At 37.8% G+C, this 20,094-nt stretch overlaps 1 protein-coding gene across 4 annotated transcripts in view; it reads left to right on the forward strand.

Moving 5' to 3' along the window:
* The window catches only part of Magi (membrane associated guanylate kinase, WW and PDZ domain containing protein magi), a 670,891-nt gene that overhangs the window by 513,286 nt on the left and 137,511 nt on the right, over positions 1 to 20,094 (forward strand). The window lies entirely within an intron of this gene.

A 20,094-nucleotide genomic window follows, 5' to 3' on the forward strand; every position in this document is an offset into this window, starting at 1 on the left:
TTTTGATTGTACATCACAACACTGACAAGCAGTGACCTAGACCATGGTGGAGTTCAGTTCAGTTCAATTTAATAAGCGAGTGCCTACTGTCATCATCATCATCATCATCATCATCATCATCATCATCATCCTAAACCATCTCCAGTTTCCCGGGTGTGGTATATGAGCCTCCTCCATCTCATCCTGTCCTTGTACCATTCTTCCTCCACCTACTTGTCCCAATCATGACCTCTCAGCAGTACATCATTCTTAACTAAATCTATCCATTTCCTTCGTGGCCTTCCCACGGGTCGTCTTCCTTCTACTTTTCTGTCAAATTCCTTCCTTGCAGTTACTGGCATCCTCTTCATGTGACCAAACCACTTCAGTCTTGATATCTGATTCTGAGAAGAGAATCATCTATTCCTACTTCCTCTCTAATTTTCTCATTCCTAATCTTGTCTTTCCTGGTTTTATGGATCATAGTGCGTAGGAATTTCATTTCAGCTGCTTGAAGTTTGGAATTATCTCTATTGGTCAGTGTTGTGGTTTCGAGACTGTATGTAAGAATTGGTGTATAATAGGACTTGTACAATGTCATTTTTGTTTTCATGGCTATTTGCTCATCCCACAGCAGGTGTCTTACGTGGTGGTAAAATTGTGTTGCCTTATTGATTTGATTGTTCACCTCATGTTTTGCTAGGTTGTCATTTGATATAACGCTATCCAAGTATTTGAAAACTGGAACGCTGTCCAGTTGGGCTTCATTTAACATGACTATTGGTTCTGCTCCTTCCCCATACACTTTCATCACCACCGTTTTGGTCTTGCTGATGTTTAAACCATAATTCTTAAACTCCTCATTCCAGTGTTGCATTCTCTCTCCCAATTCCTCTTCTGAGTCACTCCAGATCACATCATCATCTGCAAATGTGAAGGCTTTGATATCTCCATGTTCTTTCCTTTTAATAGATTTCATTACTACATCCATTACAATAATAAATAGAAGTGGTGACAATGAGCTGCCCTGCTGCACTCCTTTCTTTGTTTCAAACCAGTCTGACAAACCACATACTACTTGAATACAGCTTCTATTCTCACTATACAACATTTTCACTTTGTCTATGAGACTGTCTCGCACTTGAAGTTCTTTCATACATTGCCAAATTCTTTCCCTTGGTACACTGTCGTATGCTTTCTCAATGTCCAAAAATATTAGAAATAAAGGCTTGTTCTTCTCCCAGTATTTTTCCATTAGCATCCTAATTGCAAATATAAGGTCTGTAGTTGACCTTCCTGGTCTGAAACCATACTGCTCTTCTTCCAGAATTGGTTCAACAATATCTCTGATTCTGGTCTCTGTTATTTTTTCCAATATTTTCAGGACATGAGACAGTAGTGTGATTCCACGGTAATTAGTACATTTTCGTTGGCTTCCTTTCTTGAACAGAGGTAAAATGACACCCATCTTCCAGTCCTCAGGAATAGTATTTTCCTCCCATATCTTGTTGAGCAGTCTGTAGAGCCACTGGATTCCTGAAATTCCCGCTGCTTTCAGCATATCTGCACTTAGTTCATCTATGCCCACTGCCTTTCCTTTCTTCATGCTCTTGAGCGCATTTTCAACCTCAAACCATGTAATTGGTGGTTCAGTTGTGGTTCCTCGACTTGGCTCTCCTCTATCCGTTGTTATGTTTTCTGTATCTCCATTCAGCAGCTTTTCGAAATAGATTTTGAGTTCTTGTTTAATTTCTCCCTCTTCTTGTGCCAGAGTTCCATCATCACATTCTATTGCTTTTATGGTCTCTTGATCCCTTCGCTTGTTTTTCACTATGCATAGCAATGCCACATTTCCTCTACTGTTCTATTCCAGTTTGTCTGCAAACTCATTCCATTTCTTCTCTTTTTCTTGCCTTACAATGTTCTTTACAGCAAGTTTCTTTGTTCCTGTATACTCCTTGAAGTCTTTGTATTTCTTGTTCATTTCGTTCTTGTCCCTGTTTTTGTTTTTCCTTGTCCAGTGCCTTCTTTATTTGGTTTCTTTCTTTCACCACTGTTTTCACTCTATCGTTCCAACATGGTGTCTCCTTTTTTCTTTTGATAGAACTTGTAACTCCACATAGGTTTTTGGCTTCACCCACAAAGGTGTCTTTGAAGACCTCTTCATTAACGCTGGTTACTTCACCCTTCGGCAAACTGTTGAATCCTTAGTTTGTATTCTTCCTTTATTTGGACTTCTTGCAACTTCCAAGTTTTAACCATTGTTTTTTCATCATAACTGTACACAGTACTAATCATTGTTTTTTGTTAGTGCTGAACAGTGTCAGAAAAATGTAAAAGTTTTGTATTGATGATACAGCGGAAGGTGGAAATAATGTTTAAACTTGAGGAAGGCTGTTCTCCACAGCTCCTGTCCTTGACATATGGCGTGGGTGAAACAAAAGTCCAGGATATCTGGAAAAACTAAGACAATAAGTTTTACAAGTTGCTCCTTCTCATCCACGGCTTTGTCAAAGTGGAAAACAATGAAATTGTCTCTTTACACAAAACTGGCCATGTAGGAATGATTTCAGTAGAAACAAGCATAAGGCATTAAAATAGCGAGCATAATGTGCTCCTGAAAGGCCAAATTCTTTTCAAAATCTTGAGGATTGAATGCAAATTTAATGTGCCTGATTGGCTAAGGAGATTTAAACAAACATTAAATACTCTATATTAACCTTTCAGCATGGAGTGCCGAGCACTGCTTATCATGCAGTGAACATCGCGCGCGGTCGAGTGACGAGCACTGCTCGCATGGTGCACGTGTGCACTGTACTGCAATTTAGCGGTCATGATTAAAGCAGTTTGTGTTTTAACTTATTTCTCCTTGAAGCAAAAGGTTTGAGCTTTCGAATGATATACCTTGATCCATATTTGGATAGTGTTTTGCCATTGAAAAAACCGCAGTGGCATATGGCTTTTAGTGCCGGGAGTGTCCGAGGACATGTTCAATTCGCCAAGTGCAGGTCTTTCAATTTGAAGCCTGTAGGCGCCCTGCACGTCGTGATGAGGATGAAATGATTATGAATATGACGACACATACACCCAGCCCCTGTGCCAGAGAAATTAACCAAGTATGGTTAAAATTCCCGATCCTGCCAGTAATCGAACCCTGAACCTCTGTGACCAAAGGCCAGCACGCTAACCATTTAGCCATGGATCCGGACTTTGTCTTTGAAATTCGAGTGATATTTCAAGGAATGTTTAAGTCTGCCACCAGGGGCAAACACTGTTTCGTCTGCTATCTGGTGACTATTATGCACACTTCTTGCATTGTACCTTCATTTGCTCTCGGGAAGAACCTGACTGTCAACATAATCATACATTTTATCTATTCAGGACTCTCCCAAGACTGTTTTTTTTTTTTTTTTCCCCCGTCCATTTTCCTTATCGCACGTCTTGCATTCCGTCGGTCATGAGTGGACGTGGCTTCTACAAGCATGTGTAGGTTATTGAGTGTGGAAATAGAGGATGTTTTAGAACAGTTTAGTGGTTCTGATGAAAATTTGTTAGATTCAGATGGTGATTTGAGTGATGTGGATGACATAGCTATGTGCAAAGTTCTCCGTTCGGAATCAGATACAATTGAGAGGGTGCCGAATGACAGTCTGCATGTCACGGCCAATACATTTCGTTGGGAAAACATGTCTAATTACGTGGGTCAAATAGAACAGTTTACATGTAACCCAGGGCCCCAGATTGAAGCTGTTGAGGAACGTGATGGTGTGATGGTTTTGAAGACGTTCTTTTCGGACAAATTAGTAGAACTAATAATTCATGAAACAAATTTATATGCTGAGGAAAGAATCTGATCATGAGGCTTATTACCACTTCGTTCCAGAATGCAGGATTGTAAACCAGTCCCGAAGGACGAGATCATTGTGATTTCTCTTTATATGTTAATGGCTATAATACAAAAGCCTGTGCTACGAAGCTATTTTTTCTAAAAGCTCTATTCTGTCTACGCCAATTTTTGGGTCTGTTATTTCAAGGGATATATTTGAATCAATTAGTAATTGTATGCATTTCAACAACGAGACACTTGATAAATATCAGGGGACCCTCCTAACTTTTCAAAATTTACCCGATTATGTTGTGTGCTACAAATAGAAAATTCGGAGAGACAGTGTTTTGGTGGCCAGACTGTGAAGTAGGTCTCTGTGTTCAGGGATGATTCAAGACGTTCCACACCAAACTCTACTATTAAGGTAAGAAAGAAGCATATTTTTCCAAAAGGATGGAGTTTTCTAAACATGATGCATGTGAGAGTTTTATTGAAAGCTGTAAAATATTACCAAAGTTGTGTTGCTTTGAATAAAGCCTCGCACGAATCTGAGAAAGTTTAAACATTGCGCACAGGATTCCTCCCGCAGCACAAAAACGACTGGGCATTTAAATCTACCACGCTGAGGGGTTAAATTCATTAACCTCTATAATATCTTAACAAATTTCTTTGTCAATATCTGTTTTACCTCATTTGCAGATTATCCACAGCTTCTTTACCCCCAAATTACTACACATAATCAACAGTGTATCGTGTATGGATTGGGAGTTATTGTTTTATAAGTATTTAAAATATGTTTTGTTGTGAGAAATATCAGTTTTTGAGTATTTTTTCATTTATAAACTTCTGCATGCAGTATGTATAAATTGTATAATAAACCTTATAATAGAACACTATCTTCTTTTTTATTACTGACATCTTAAACATAATGTAAAATTTTGAATGTTATTAACATAAGCTAAACTTCGGTTTTGAATAATACTCTCTGTTATAACCGAACTACCACTTAGCATGCTGCTCTCTATTTTGTCACTTCCTTCCAGTATCATGTTAAAATTCTTAAAGTAGAGTACAAACATGTGCACAAAGCCTTTAAACATTGCCAAGATGATTTCCATTGCAACTCTCCGTAGAGTTAGTTATCAGCTCTTACACTTGAACTTCCACACAACGGCCTGTGACGTTTTTTTTTTAAAGGTATAGAACAAGAAAGTTTATATTTTAAAAAATGGCTTGAGCAATTTTCCTGTAAACCAACCACAAAAGAGATGCATCGGGTTGTATGTTTAAGGCCACCTCTGGAGCCCTTTTCCTGCTGAATGTTTTTGAACAGGTTATAGCTATGATCTTGCTCACCCTTATTCTAAATTTAAATACCAAGTTTCATGAAAATCCACCAATCTGTTCTCCCGTGATACTGTAATAGAAAAACAGATGGACAGACAAAAATTAAACTGAACCCAACATAGGCTATCATTTGTCCTGCCTGCTATAAAAATAAAGTGTCTCATTAATATTAGAAATGGCACAGATAGGAAGATGATTTAATATACCTGATGAATTAGCCGCCCCTTCCAGTATTTTGATTTGCAGCCCAAAAAAATGTGCAAGATCTTCATGAGGTTGATATTTTTCTGCAAGCATCCTTTATGGTGCTAATGATCTGTATGCACGTCCTGCAAACTATTCTGAACATTATTATCGTTCCCACCATATGACTATAGACTGTTCAAAAGATATGACCTTTCATTCTTTTATCGTATGTCAGTCTGTCATGTAACTACTTATGTTAAGATATCTAACCAAGTGACCTGGTTTGGCAAAACGCTAAATTAACAGGTCAAGCTATATTTCAGTGAAGTAGAGTGTGTTCAAAACGGCAAGAAGGAAGAGTAACATACGCTAAGGCACTCTTAACTCAAGCCTTGCCCGCAGCTGTGGCGTAGTGCACGTCACCGAAATGTAGTCATAAATTAACAGAACATAGTATGTATTGATTGTTTGAATTCTACATCGTACAAAATCTTTACATGGATATCAAGCTTCATTGCTTAAACACAGACCATTGTGTGCCACACATAAGCAGAGAAACACCACTATTATTGCTTTTGTGGTCTGTGGCACTGCCCTGTCATACGGTCAGAATGATGTCGCTTCAGTCATGCACCATGCATTCCACAGAAAATACTTTGACATGCTCCTTACGTCTGTATTAGGAAGGGTATCTGGACAGGAGACATGGGAATGCAAAGACATTCTTCAGTGTTGATAGTTGTTTATGAACAACGGGGGTACTTCAAACAACCACCTGTCCCAGAGAAGACTGTAGCATCTGATGAGAAAGAAGTCTGTTCTGGACATAACGTGCATACCTGCCAACTCAATTTTACACCATTTCTCCCGATTTTTTAAAAATCCTGTGCGTAATTTCAGACTAAATGTGCGAGATGACAAATGCCAGTCGTCCTACGAACAGATCTACTAGAAAATGATTTTACTTGTTTTGAAGTGTGTTTTGTTTACACAGTTGTGCATTGTATCAATAATTTTCCGTAACTGTGTGTATCTACTATCTCCTGCATCGCGTTTAGATGACATCAAATGTCTTTGAAATCGTTGATGATTAATTTAGCATATGGTGTAGGAAGTTTTTCATAATAGCCTCTGGGTGAGAGGTAGTTGTAGGCTGCAGGATATTGTTTCACATGTGAAATTACAATTTGTGTAGAGCTTACATGGTGTTGGCATTAATAGGCCGGAGGGCTATTGTGATTTTTGACCTTGGTGATTTTTAAAAAGGAGTAAAAAACACAACAGTTCCACCTGATCAATACTGTTTATTTGCTTAAGGTAAATTAAAAACTTTAGAACATGTTTCATCTACTTTGTAGACATCTTCAGCTACATATGTTTAGGCTTATTGCATAATTAAGAAGGACTCATTCCTGTTATCTTAATTTTAAAACACACGTTAAAAACATTTTAAGAATTGTTTAACTTAATTATACTAAAAAGTACGTGTCTTGGGAAAAAGAAGGGTGGGGGATGCATTCATGGTTAGAAACCGAATATAGTACATTACCAATTCTCACTAAAATATCCTGTTAACAAAAATAGCTTAAAGTTACCAAGTTTGCCATTGTCACTCTTCGTATGTCCTGTAAAAACTTCTTGTAAAATCTTTGTGGCAAATCTAGCTGCAACACACTAGGTGGACGATTATTTGGTGTTCTCAATTAGAAAGGTCTCCTTGTTGTTGTGTATTGAAATAGAGCCATTGTCTTGTTGAGAATCTTGTACTGTCCTGTATTTAACTGCTGGTAATTTAGATTGGAAAGAAGTTCAGAAAGAAAGGAAAAGTTCAAACAGTTTCAGGAATTGCACAATAGATGAGAAAAATTCTGAAACATGCCTACACGTTGGCTGTCAATGGGAAAATGTTTGTCAAGGCTTTTACAGCAGTGGCAACCTCTCACTCATTTCTTTAGGAATGGAAATCACATGGGAGGAGCCCCAATTAGGAAATTCAGAATACTAAAAAATTCCAAAAGCTTGGCAGAATTTTTAAGCCGTACCTGTTACTGCATCATCATGAAACAGCAACAAGAACTTGGCTCCCCATTCCTCTGAAAAACTGAAGTCAGAGAGGCAATTTTCAAATGCTCTAAATAAGATAATGCCCTTGAAAGTACCAGCCAGATTTTATCACGAGAGGTGAGACTGTTCCATATTCCTATCATCAGAACTTAAAAAGTTACTATGCTCATTTCTCTCCAATTTTCTGCCACTGTTTGACAATCCAAATATATTGCTTCAGTCAAGCGTACACAACATCCATGTATTGAGGTCAGTTCTTCTTGATATACTAAATAATGTCATGCCTCAATATGTGAATTAGAAAGTAATGAGATCTGCACACACACACTCTTGGATGTTGATTACTACACAACCTCTAATCAGAAGGATTATTATGATTTGATGGTAGGACATTCAACTACTGTTATCGTTGACAATCTTATGCAAGAGTGTAAGGGATCCTTCTCTAGTTCTGTGGGGAAGTGTTTTATTACTTCATGTGACTATGTGATCCACAAATTTCCTTCCAACAGTGATTTTTTATTAAATGCAGAAGTGGTGAACATCGATAATATTAGTGATGCATATTTTTCCAAAAGTAAGTTTTTTAGATAAATGTCCTTGCATTAAGGAAATGGATGCTCTATATTCCCAATTCTGTAACTTCCAACTTGAGGATGTGATATCTCTTCAGGTAGAAGAGAAAATTGATGTGCACTGGCAGGCCAAATGAAATCCAGTGGATGGGTACTCATGTATGGCATGTTGTCTAAAGTGATGCTTTCCTTTTGATCATTCTGCATAGTAAGTGCAGAGTGTAGAAGTATGTTCAGTCCAGTCAGAAAAACAAGAACGCAGTTTAGGTCATCTCTCTCTGACAAGACCTTGCATAAACTTATAACTCTGAAGACTATTCAGAAAGGCAAGTGTTTCAAGCAAGAATATAGCAAGACCCTTTTGAAGAGGGCAAAATCGGCCACAATCACCAGCAACAATGACCAATAATATGATCTTCTATACGCTACTAGTTGTATGCTTGAATATGGTCAAAAGAAAGGTACGGTAAGTTGATGGTTGTAATTTGAATTTATTCAGTGTAACTTAACACTAGAAAGATAGAGGGGCCATTTCTGACCCTTTTATGAATTCAACACTCCTCTTGGCGTAACTTATTTTAGATTTTGTTCAGGCTGTGTGACTTTTCATCACTTAGGCTTTATTTGCTGTCATTAAAATTTGTATGCCCCAGCCCTAACAGCTTGGCCCCTATAATTCATTTACCGTAGAAGGACAGAAGGGTCATTTTTGACCCATGTTAGATCTTACAAGGATTCTCATCGTATTTCCGTAACTTTGCTTCTAATCATTTCCTATGCGTGATGCAGACTGTTAGCTTCTTCCCCCACTCGACTCCACCTGCTACCTTTACCTATTTACCACCTCCCGATTCCACCAATGTGAGTCCAGGTTAGAATAAACCCACCATTTGCAGCACGGAGCTTGTGAAACTTGTACTATAAACAGTTTGTTATAGTTTGTTTATTGAGCTGTTTGTTGTGGTTGTTTTACAAACGATTCCTCACAAATGGAGCACAGAAAGTATTTGAGACCAGACGATATCATAGTTTCGCTCCAGGAACTGAGTGAAGATGACTCTGGGGACAAGTAAGGTCCAGCACCACATGGAAGACAAATTATTGTTTATGGGTGCATCACAAGCACATAGAGACTCTTCATGGCTGAATATATTCTCAAACAAGTACCGAAATGTTTGGAAACAGAGGCTGAAAGGCAGCTACAATGTAAGAACTGGATGAACTTGATGCGTTTCTATGTATGTAATATGCTCATGGGGGCAACTTGTGCGAGGACCCTGGATTTCAAATCACTGTGGTCCAAAAAGTGGGGACTTGAATTTTGTAAGAATGCTATGTCCCGGGATCATTTTATAGAAATTTTGAGATTCTTGAAATTCAATATCAGTTCCTCAATGTCAGAGAAACTTAAAACCGATAAGTTTGCCTTGATATCAGAAGTATGGGAAAGGCTTATTTCAAATTGTCAGTTTTGCTCTCAACCTGGAGCTTGTATTACAATTGACGAGCAGCTGTTCTCCAGCAAAACTCACTATCGCATTTTGCAATTTATGGCATTTAACCGCGACAAATATGGGCATAAATTCTGGACGGCCATGGATAAAGAATCGAAATACATCTTGGATGTATTTCCTTATCTAGGAAGGGATGAACCGTCCCCTGAAAATGTGCATTTGGGTGATTATGTTGTTGAGAAGTTAATGGCCCCTTTAATAAACAAGGGTAGGAATGTCACTTGTGACAGTTCTTTTTTGCATCATTGCAGCTAGCTGAAAAGCTGAAATCCCAGGGAACCAGTCTTCTTGGTACAATAAATCCGGTAAGATGGAAGGTTCCGCAGGAGGTGAAAACTTCCCGAGCACAAATTCTAGAAGGGAGCAACATAACTTTCAAGTATTTATCAAGGCAAGGTCTGTAAGAATGTACATGTGCTCAGTTCACTTCATCCAGATGTCCAGGTGGGAACGGACAGAAATAAGAAACCCGACACCGTAACATGTTACAACTGAACTAAGTATGGAGTCGACGTTGTGGACCAAATGACCAGAAAGTATACAGTCAAGCCAGCTGATGTAGGTGGCCATTACACACATTGAGTAATATTCTCGAATTAGCAGGAACAAATGCATGGTTGTTGTACAAATAGGTTACAAATATCAAGATCTCGCAAATAAATTTTCTCCTACAACTCGCTGAGGAATTTACTGCAGCAAACACCCAGAGTAGAAATAAAAGGACCGATGCTGCAGACGATGAAGATAGTGGTATAGAAACTTAATCTTATTACAAGTCATTAATCTCATTTTTGGTCCGTATTGACGATAGTGATTATATGCAATTAACAAAATATACATTTAATGTTAACCTAGTCAATACTTACAATACCACATTTTGTGGTTAAATCTTTATAAATAATAGAAAGGTTGTGAACATGTTTCGCCCTTCTTAATGGGCATCATCAGCATAATGGATAACCTTAAAACAAATAATTACAACTAAGAACGTTAAAATTATTGATCATATAAAATTGGAATGAGGTGTTTTGATGTTAAAAGTTATTTTCAATATCGTGATTAGAAAGTTTGACGCGAATGTTACAAACACAAGTTAAAACTATTATAGTACATTTTTACAATATTGTCTAAAAAATATATATCGGCATTCGTCTGGAATTGAAATGGATCCTCTTCTTTTAATTTTTGGTGAAAGTCAATGTTATTGTTGTGTTCACCACCAAGTAGATTTGAAGAAAAAGATATGTGTAAAACATATGTTCCTATTATAGAAGTTAGGTCAGGAATGAACAATTGGTGTTATTTCTTGAGTTAAATTGGTTAAAACACTTACAGTTGAGAATACGTTGAAATGGAATATACGTTGAAAATTTATCTGATGTACAAGTTGGAATGGGTAACGCTACAACAGTAGTCTTCCAGATTGTTGTGTAAATCTCAATGGTTAGAACTGCAAAGAAATATAAAAACGTATTCAATTTGGGTGTATAAATAATGTATGTGATTGTACAGTGTTAAGGGTTACATAAAAATGGATACTTACTCAAATGCGGTGGAGTGTCTATCGTGTTCTGTTATTAGCGTTAGTCTGACTGGCGTTCCTGCTACATGTATTGTATGGGTGTGGCAGAGGGAGAGGAGCGCGTTGAGGGAGGGAAGAATTGGGCGGAGTAATATGTATTGGTATTGGTACGGGAGGGGAATTGTAGGTTTAGTATTCGGGGGGATAAGTGGAGTTGTAGAATTGACAACTTTTAATGTATGCAGAATTTTCTTTTGATTTGGAATAACTGTTTTCAATAACTTAGGTATTAATGTGTATAAAGAACTCTTAATCTCTGTGTCGTCATTAAGGTTGCGATCTTTATTAAATGTTTTGTCCAGATAAATATAAATATTTTCTAATTCATTTAGTAGTTTCCCCTTGTTAGTATTCCTTATTATTGTCAGATCTTTTTCTATTGAGGTAAAATGGTGGCCCGTTTCCTTCATGTGTGTACTCATAGCGGAATATTTGTTATGTTTGTCGGCATTGAAATGTTCCATGTATCTTGTAATAAAACTACGTCCAGTCTGACCAACGTATGAATAGCCACACTGCGAACATGTCAACCTGTATACCCCTGAACCTGAATATTTGCTGTTATTATTATTTATTTTATTATAATTTAAAAATATGTTCTGTGTAGTATTGGCTGTTCTGTAAGCTACGTTTATATTATACTTGTTGAAGGTATTAGTAATTTGGTGGATAGTTGGGCTATTATATGTGAAAACGGCATGTTTATTTCTGTTAGGCCTATCTGGTTTGAGATTAGTGGATAGCTTGCTTTTGATCTTATATATCAGACGGTTTATCATTTCAATCTTATATCAATTGGTTACTGCAAGATTTCTTATATAATTTAATTCATTTCTCAAATTTTTGGGAGATAAGGGGATTCTTAAGGCTCGATATATCAGTCTGTAAAAAGATGCCCGTTTTTGTGATCCAGGATGTAATGAAGAATTATTTATTGTAATTGACGAGTGTGTAGGTTTTCTGTGAATTTGATATTCAAAGGAGTTGTTAGATTGAAATGATAAACCGTCTGATATACAAGATCAAAAACAAGCTATCCTCTAACCTCAAACCAGATAGGCCTAACAGAAATAAACATGCCGTTTTCACATATAATAGCCCAACTATCCACCAAATTACTAATACCTTCAACAAGTATAATATAAACGTAGCTTACAGAACAACCAATACTACACAGAACATATTTTTCAATTATAATATAATAATTATAATAATAATAACAGCAAATATTCAGGTTCAGGGGTATACAGGTTGACATGTTCGCAGTGTGGCTATTCATACGTTGGTCAGACTGGACGTAGTTTTATTACAAGATACATGGAACATTTCAATGCCGATAAACATAACAAATATTCCGCTATGAGTACACACATGAAGGAAACGGACCACCATTTTACCTCCATAGAAAAAGATCTGACAATAATAAGGAATACTAACAAGGGGAAACTACTAAATGAATTAGAAAATATTTGTATTTATCTGGACAAAACATTTAATAAAAATCGCAACCTTAATGACGACACGGAGATTAAGAGTTCTTTATACACATTAATACCTAAGTTATTGAAAACAGTTATTCCAAATCAAAAGAAAATTCTGCATACATTAAAAGTTGTCAATTCAACAACTCCACTTATCCCCCCGAATAATAAATCTACAATTCCCCCTCCAAATAATCCCCCTCCCATACCAATACATATTACTCCGCCCAATTCTTCCCTCCCTCAACCCGCTCCCCTCCCTCCGCCACACCCATACAATACACGTAGCAGGAACGCCAGTCAGACTAACACTAATAACAGAACAAGATAGACACTCCACCGCATTTGAGTAAGTATCCATTTTTACGTAACCCTTAACACTGTACAATCACATACATTATGTATACACCCAAATTGAATACGTTTTTATATTTCTTTGCAGTTCTAACCATTGAGATTTACACAACAATCTGGAAGACTGCTGTTGTAGCGTTAACCATTCCAACTTGTACATCGGATAAATTTTCAACGTATATTCCATTTCAACGTATTCTCAACTGAAAGTGTTTTAACCAATTTAACTCAAGAAATAACACCAATTGTTCATTCTTGACCTAATTTCTACAATAGGAACATATGTTTTATACATATCTTTTTCTTCAAATCTAGTTCGTGGTGATCACGACAATAACATTGACTTTCACCAAAAATTAAAAGAAGAGGATCCATTTCAATTCCAGACGAATGCCAATATATATTTTTTAGACAATATTGTAAAAATGTACTACAATAGTTTTAACTTGTGTTTGTAACATTCGCGTCAAACTTTCTAATCATGATATCGAAAATAACTTTTAACATCACAACATCTCATTCGAATTTTATATGATCAATAATTGTAACATTCTTAGTTGTAATTGTTTGTTTTAAGGTTATCCATTGTGCTGATGATGCCCATTAAGAAGGGCGAAACATGTTCACAACCTTTCTATTATTTATAAATATTTAACCACAAAATGTGGCATTGTAAGTATTGACTAGGTTAACATTAAATGTATATTTTGTAAATTGCATATAAACTTAATCTTGCCAAAAACACAGGAAATGCCAAGTGTGCAACAAATGCAAGAAGGATATGAAAGGTGGGCATGTGTGTAAGGCATGCAAAAAGGTTGTCTGCAAGAGGTGTAGTGGAAAAGAGAAAATCGTCACCTGTGTAGAATGTCTGTAACCTTTGAGGTTGACAGTACACTTATTCTCAGACATACTGTACTTCATTACATGCTTTTCAGACCACTGAAGAATGTGCTTAGTATGGATACATAGGTTCATGAAAATAGAAAACTAATCGCACAAGAGACTTCCATTTTGTATCCATATAATACCTGATCATGACTTTTAGTAGAATTTACAGCCATTTTTAACTGAATTTTCGATATGACTGTATGATTTAGAACATGATATTTAGTATAATATTCAGTCGGGAAGATTGAGATTTAATTTCATTGTAGAAAATATATACCCACATCTGTACTCACAAATAATAGAATAAAACTTATATATTACTCAAGGGTCATTTTTTACCCCCTCTGCCTTTCTAGGTGGTGCGACTCATTCAGTCTTTCAGGCATTTGTAAACTGGTATGTCATAACATGTTAGTTATATACAATTTAAATGTACATGTATATATGAAGGGGTTAAAGTCAAAGTGGTGTAAGTCAATTTTCGGTAGAAGTTGACTTAGGCACAGAAAGGCGATGTAGAAATAAAAAACTGTTCATAGAAAAAGTGGAGTAAGTCAGAGCTTCACTCATTTCGTCGTTAGATGGCAGCACAAGTTAGACTGGTAATGGATCATCTGTTTTGCTGATAACTGAAGTGGTGTGAGTCAGACTTACACCAGTGTGGTTGTAATTGTTCCGCGATTTTCATCGAGTGTTGAATGCATGCGTGAATACTCAAAGAAACGATGGATTCTGAAATAAGTTTAAGTGATCCGTTGGATGAGCTGGAGTCCAGTGATGAATGGGAGCGTGAACAAGGAGAAAACACATCAGAAACAGATGATGGTAAGTACTATTCACCTTCTAACCTCTCAGTTACTCACCTACTAACCTATTTTGTTGCAACGTTTTTAGCAAGTACTTACATTAGATTATGCCTTAGGTCCTTTTGGTCTACTATTCCCTGAATAATACACCTTTGTAATCGGTTCGGAAAAAAAGAAAGGAAAAATGGAGAAAAATGCATGAAGAGTGATGTTTTTAGTGAATTTTCTGTGATTATTGAAAATGGTCGTGTTGAGTATCGTTTTTCACGTAATTTTGAATGCTGAATCGAAGCTTCCCCTGCAGTTTTTTATTTCGGTAGTAAGTGTAACAAGATGTTTGTTGTTTCAGAATCAGAAGGAGATGAAGAGGTAGACGGCGGACGCCAGCGCAACCATTCCAGCGAATTTCCTACTGCTGGAACTTCTGAGAATCGAGAAAACGCTCACCCGAGAACGAGGAAAAGACAAAAACACGAAAGTAAAGCTCAAAAGCGAAAGCGAGCACGAAATTCAGGGCTCCCGTACGTGTCCTCTAGAGGAAAAGAAGTGGCCGGTAAGCTGTATCAGAACTTTGATTGTAAATGTAAAAAAAAGTGTGTGGAGAACGTACCTGAAGTGGCGAGGCGAGAAATTTTCGACACCTTTTGGAAGCTAAGCAGTTTTTCTGAACAAAACGTATTTTTATGTGGTTTGATTGTGCAACAGAAACCTAATGTAAGACGCCCACGAAATTCAACGAGAAATGCAAAGTCTGTTTCAAACAGCTTCAGATTCCAAGTCAGAGGCAATAGCGTTACTGTGTGCAAGCGTTTTTTCTTACAAACACTCCAAGTTTCGGATGGGCGAATGACAAGGGCAATACAAAAAGTACGAGAGGGTCAACAACCAGGAAGTGATGGCCGAGGACGCCATCCCCCCAAAAATAAAACACCGGAGGCTGCCATGAATGGTGTGCGTGACCACATAGCATCTTTCCCATCGTATCAATCGCACTACAGTAGATCAGAGAACCCTAACAGGAAATACCTTCCTCCTGACATGAATGTACGTACAATGTATGAACTGTACAAAGAAAAGTGCACGGAAAAAGGTGATATTCCTGTTTCTGAAGCCATCTACCGTCGAACCTTTAGCAATGAGTTCAACTTGCATTTCCACCGGCCTCTTAAAGATACGTGCACCAGATGCGATGTGCTTGACAAGAAGATTGAAGTGTGTGAAGATGAAGACGAATCTACAAAGCTGAAGGCTGAAAAAGAATTACACCTCAGAAATGCCGAAAAGGTGAGAGAGGCTAGAGATCGGGACAAAGTGAAAGCACGGGAAGACGAATCTTTCTATGGTCTGACATTCGACCTCGAAAAGGCTTTGCCATTTCCTGTTTTGACGACGTCCGTGGCTTACTATAAGCGGAATATGTATTGTTATAACCTTGGCTGCCATGAACTTGGAACAGGTTTAGGCTTCATGTTCTGCTGGGATGAAACGATCGCTTCTCGTGGGTCTCAAGAGATTGGTTCCTGTATCGTCAAACATCTTGCAGCAAGAGCGTCATCTGCTAGGCACATAGTGTTGTACAGTGACGCATGCACGGGCCAAAACCGTAATATTAAGTTTTCCTTGTACCTCATGAAGTACATACAGGGCCCTCAAAGCAATGCAGAAATTATCGATCACAAATTTATGGTAAGTGGCCACTCTTTTCTACCCAACGACGCTGAATTTGGATCAATTGAATCGTACGCAAAGAACAAGTCCATTTATACTGCAGACGACTGGTACAGTATCATAATGAAGTGCCGAAGGAACAATCCATTCATGGTGACGAAAATGAGCCGAGAGGATTTCAAATCTGTTGCAAAGTTGGAAAGTTGTATCACGCGACGAAAGAAAAATGAGAACAACATTGCTGTTAATTGGTTGAAAATTCAATGGATACGAATTTTGAAAGATCAACCTTACACTCTCTTCTACAAAGAAACTGTGAATGAGGATATCCCATTTTCTAAAGTAAATCTAAAGGCAGCAAAGCCCGGTAGGCGACATTCTCTGGCCAACGTTTCTCAAGATGTTTTGTACCCAAGGGGAAGGCCTGTTACCGAGGCTAAAAAGAAAGATATGCTTGATCTTCTGCCATACATTCCACCAGTGAAACATGAATTCTTCGTTTCCCTGCGAACCACTATTGAAGAAGGTGAGGAGCTTGTAGATGTTGGACCTCTGGAAATTGTGGAAACCACATATCCTGATGAAATAGACTGAATCCGTATTACCATGTTAAAAACATTAAGACTCCATTCGTGATAAAAAATTAAATTGTTTGTATTATTCTTATACTTTGTGTAATGTTCAATAAAAATGTGTTTGAGAAGTGCAAGTCAACTTTACATCATTTTGTTGATGTCCATAGTGGTGTAAGTCTTTGGTTTTAGGTCATACAGTGGTGTATGTCACAGGCTTTGGTAAGGCACAGTGGTGCAAGTGACTTTGGTTAGTGCGTGAGGTACAACTTTTGAGCAAAAAAAATTTCAAATCAAGCCTAATCCCTAAGTTTGGACCTACGTAGTACCTCTAAAACAATACCATCACAAAAACTTGTCTACTGAATTAACTACAATACCTTTCGCATTATGCTCATTTCCTAAAAACGATGATAAAGTGACTTACACCACTATACCTTTAACCCCTTCATATATGTATATATTTGCAGTAACTTCTTAGCCTGTGTATGCATTAGGTTGGTAAGAAAAGTAAGTCCAGATGTTTTTCATGTAGGGGCCGATGACCTAGCTGTTAGGCCCCTTTAAACAACAATCACCATTATTTTTCATGTAACCCCTCCCTCCCGTCGTCAAATCTCCCAATTTTTCAGGTTGGAAGGTTGGCAGATGTGAACTCTTAATAACCCACACGCGAGTACTTGGGCAATTGTACGACAGGTAAACATGTGTCAGGCTTCCATACTACGAATACTGCTTGCGCATAAGTATCACCTTTAGCCTCTACACTTAAACTAGGAGCTCCATGGGCAGGATTTTGGTGCTCGAATGAATTTCTGTCGGTGGCTGTTGGGAAATCTGGAATGTGATGCAGCATTCCTTGTGAAAAGTCTGTTCTCAGCCGAATTCCTATTACACAATAATGATACTGTCAACCACCACAACATGTACTGTTGGAGTGTTGACAATCCTCACTGGGTACAACAGATAGCCTATTAAGTGCAATGGGGAATGAATGTATGGTGTGGAATCTTTGGTGGTCACCTTATTGGACTGTATTTCTTTGAGGACAATTTTGTAGGCACAGTGCTACCTGCACTTTCTATGCCATGAACTTTCCCTTCTGTTGAAGGATGTGCCATGTTGAGAAATATCGATGACATGTGGTTTCAACAGGATGGAGCTCTAAATTAGATGTAGAAAGTAATGAGATCTGCACATACACTCTTGGATGTTGATTACCACACAACCTCTAATCAGAAGGATTATTATGATTTGATGGTAGGACATTCAACTACTGTTGAAGAGACACATCCAGAAAAATGGGGAGGAAGAGAAGGATTTGTCACCTGGTCATCCATGTCACTGGATTTATTGCCATTAGATTGCTTCCTGTAGAGGCATTTGAAATAAACAGTTTTCACCCAGGAGCCAGAAAATCCTGAGCACCTTAAACAACACCTCACTGAAGAATATTTCATGTACATTATGAGATGGTGTATGTATGTCCAGTTCTCAGCCCTAAGGCTGATTGGATCCTGAACAGCTCCTCCATCAGCTCGATTCCTCGCCAGGTCAGGGATTTTTACGTGGACCTGAGGGCTGGTTTGAGGTCCACTCAGCCTTCGTGATTAGAATTGAGGAGCTATCTGACTGTGAGGTAGTGGCCCAGGTCTAGAAAGCCAAGAATAACGGCTGAGAGGATTCGTCGTGCTGACCACACGACACCTCTTAATCTGCAGGCCTATGGGCTTAGCAGCGGTCACTTGGTAGGCCAAGGCCTTCAAGGGCTGTAGGCCATGGTTATACACTGAGCAAGATGGCTGCATTGTGCAGGCTCATATCTATGAGCTTACATTCGGGAGGTGGTGGGTTCAAATTCCACCATTGACAGCCCAAACGTTGATTTTCCGTGATTTCCTATTTTGATGCCATGGAAGTCCTGCGACTGTTCCTTATTTAAAGCCATGGTCGCTTTCTGCTCAGTTCTAGTCCTTTCCTATCCTATCATGGCTGAAAACGTATCAGAGTTGGTGTAACAGTAAACCACTAGTAAAAAGAATATGTACGTATAATGATAAATCCATTCCCTCCTTATTTGCATTTCATAAAAATGTTTGGTTTTAAATAGTCTCAGATATTTGAACAACATTTTTACCTAGATAGAGGAAAGATTAATGCTGCAAAGTTTGAAGCCGAAGCACCCAGATGTCTTCATGGTAGGCACAGTATTCTTTATCTAATATGGCAACAGGTTTGAGAGAGAGAGAAAAAAAACATTGTCCTCACCAGGATAACCAGAAGTATTCTCAGTAGAAAGATTATGAGGTTCTATCTTTCTTCACTCTAAGAGAATAACATATGAATTAGTTCCATTCTTCTTCTTCTCATTATTATTATTATTATTATTATTATTATTATTATTATTATTATTATTATTATTATTATTATATAATTTGCTGGGGCCATCAAGGACCACGTTAAGTCTTGTTGCATTTGACACTGAACTTGGCCTTCTTTAGAGCCCAAATTTCCCTCATTCTTTGTGAGTGGGCCTGCTTACGCTCCTCTGTCCAAGGGGCACCGTGTCTTCTCTTCGGTTGCTCGTCTCGGTTTAGCCCGTTCGTCAATATTTTCTTGCGGAAGAGATCTCTGTTAAGGGCATCTTCAGCTGAGATATGTAGCATTTGCAGGTCTTCTTTGGTATTTTATTATTATTATTATTATTATTATTATTATTATTATTATTATTATTATTATTATTATTATTATTATTATTATTATTATTTGTAACTGATTTAACCCATATTTACAACTGGTTGCCTTTCCTGGCCTCAACTGTATATAAATGATTGCATTCACTATTGTGTGTTTCTGTGGTGCATTGTAGTGTGATGTATTGAACTAGAGGCATTAACCAAAGTTAAAATCCCCAGCCCGGCATATAATCATACCAGGGGCCTTCCGAACTGAAGGCCATTGTGCTCACCATTAAGTCAAGCAGAAATTGGCACCTATCCTCACTGCATTTATGGGAATATTCTGGATCCAAACAGTTTGAGGCTTATGCAAAGGTATGAATGCAGAGTGATTCAGTGAGAACAAGAAATGTGCCCACATTAAAGCCTCTCAGATACTTACATAATGAGAATGTAAGATATAGAAAATTAAAAATAAAAGATGGCATTTTCATAATATTTCTAAGGAACAACAGCAGTTTTGTATACTAAGATGAGACCCTTCTTGAAATAGTTTTTATTCAAGTCAGTC

This window comes from Anabrus simplex, chromosome 2, assembly GCF_040414725.1.
Source record: "Anabrus simplex isolate iqAnaSimp1 chromosome 2, ASM4041472v1, whole genome shotgun sequence".
Taxonomy (NCBI): domain Eukaryota; kingdom Metazoa; phylum Arthropoda; class Insecta; order Orthoptera; family Tettigoniidae; genus Anabrus; species Anabrus simplex.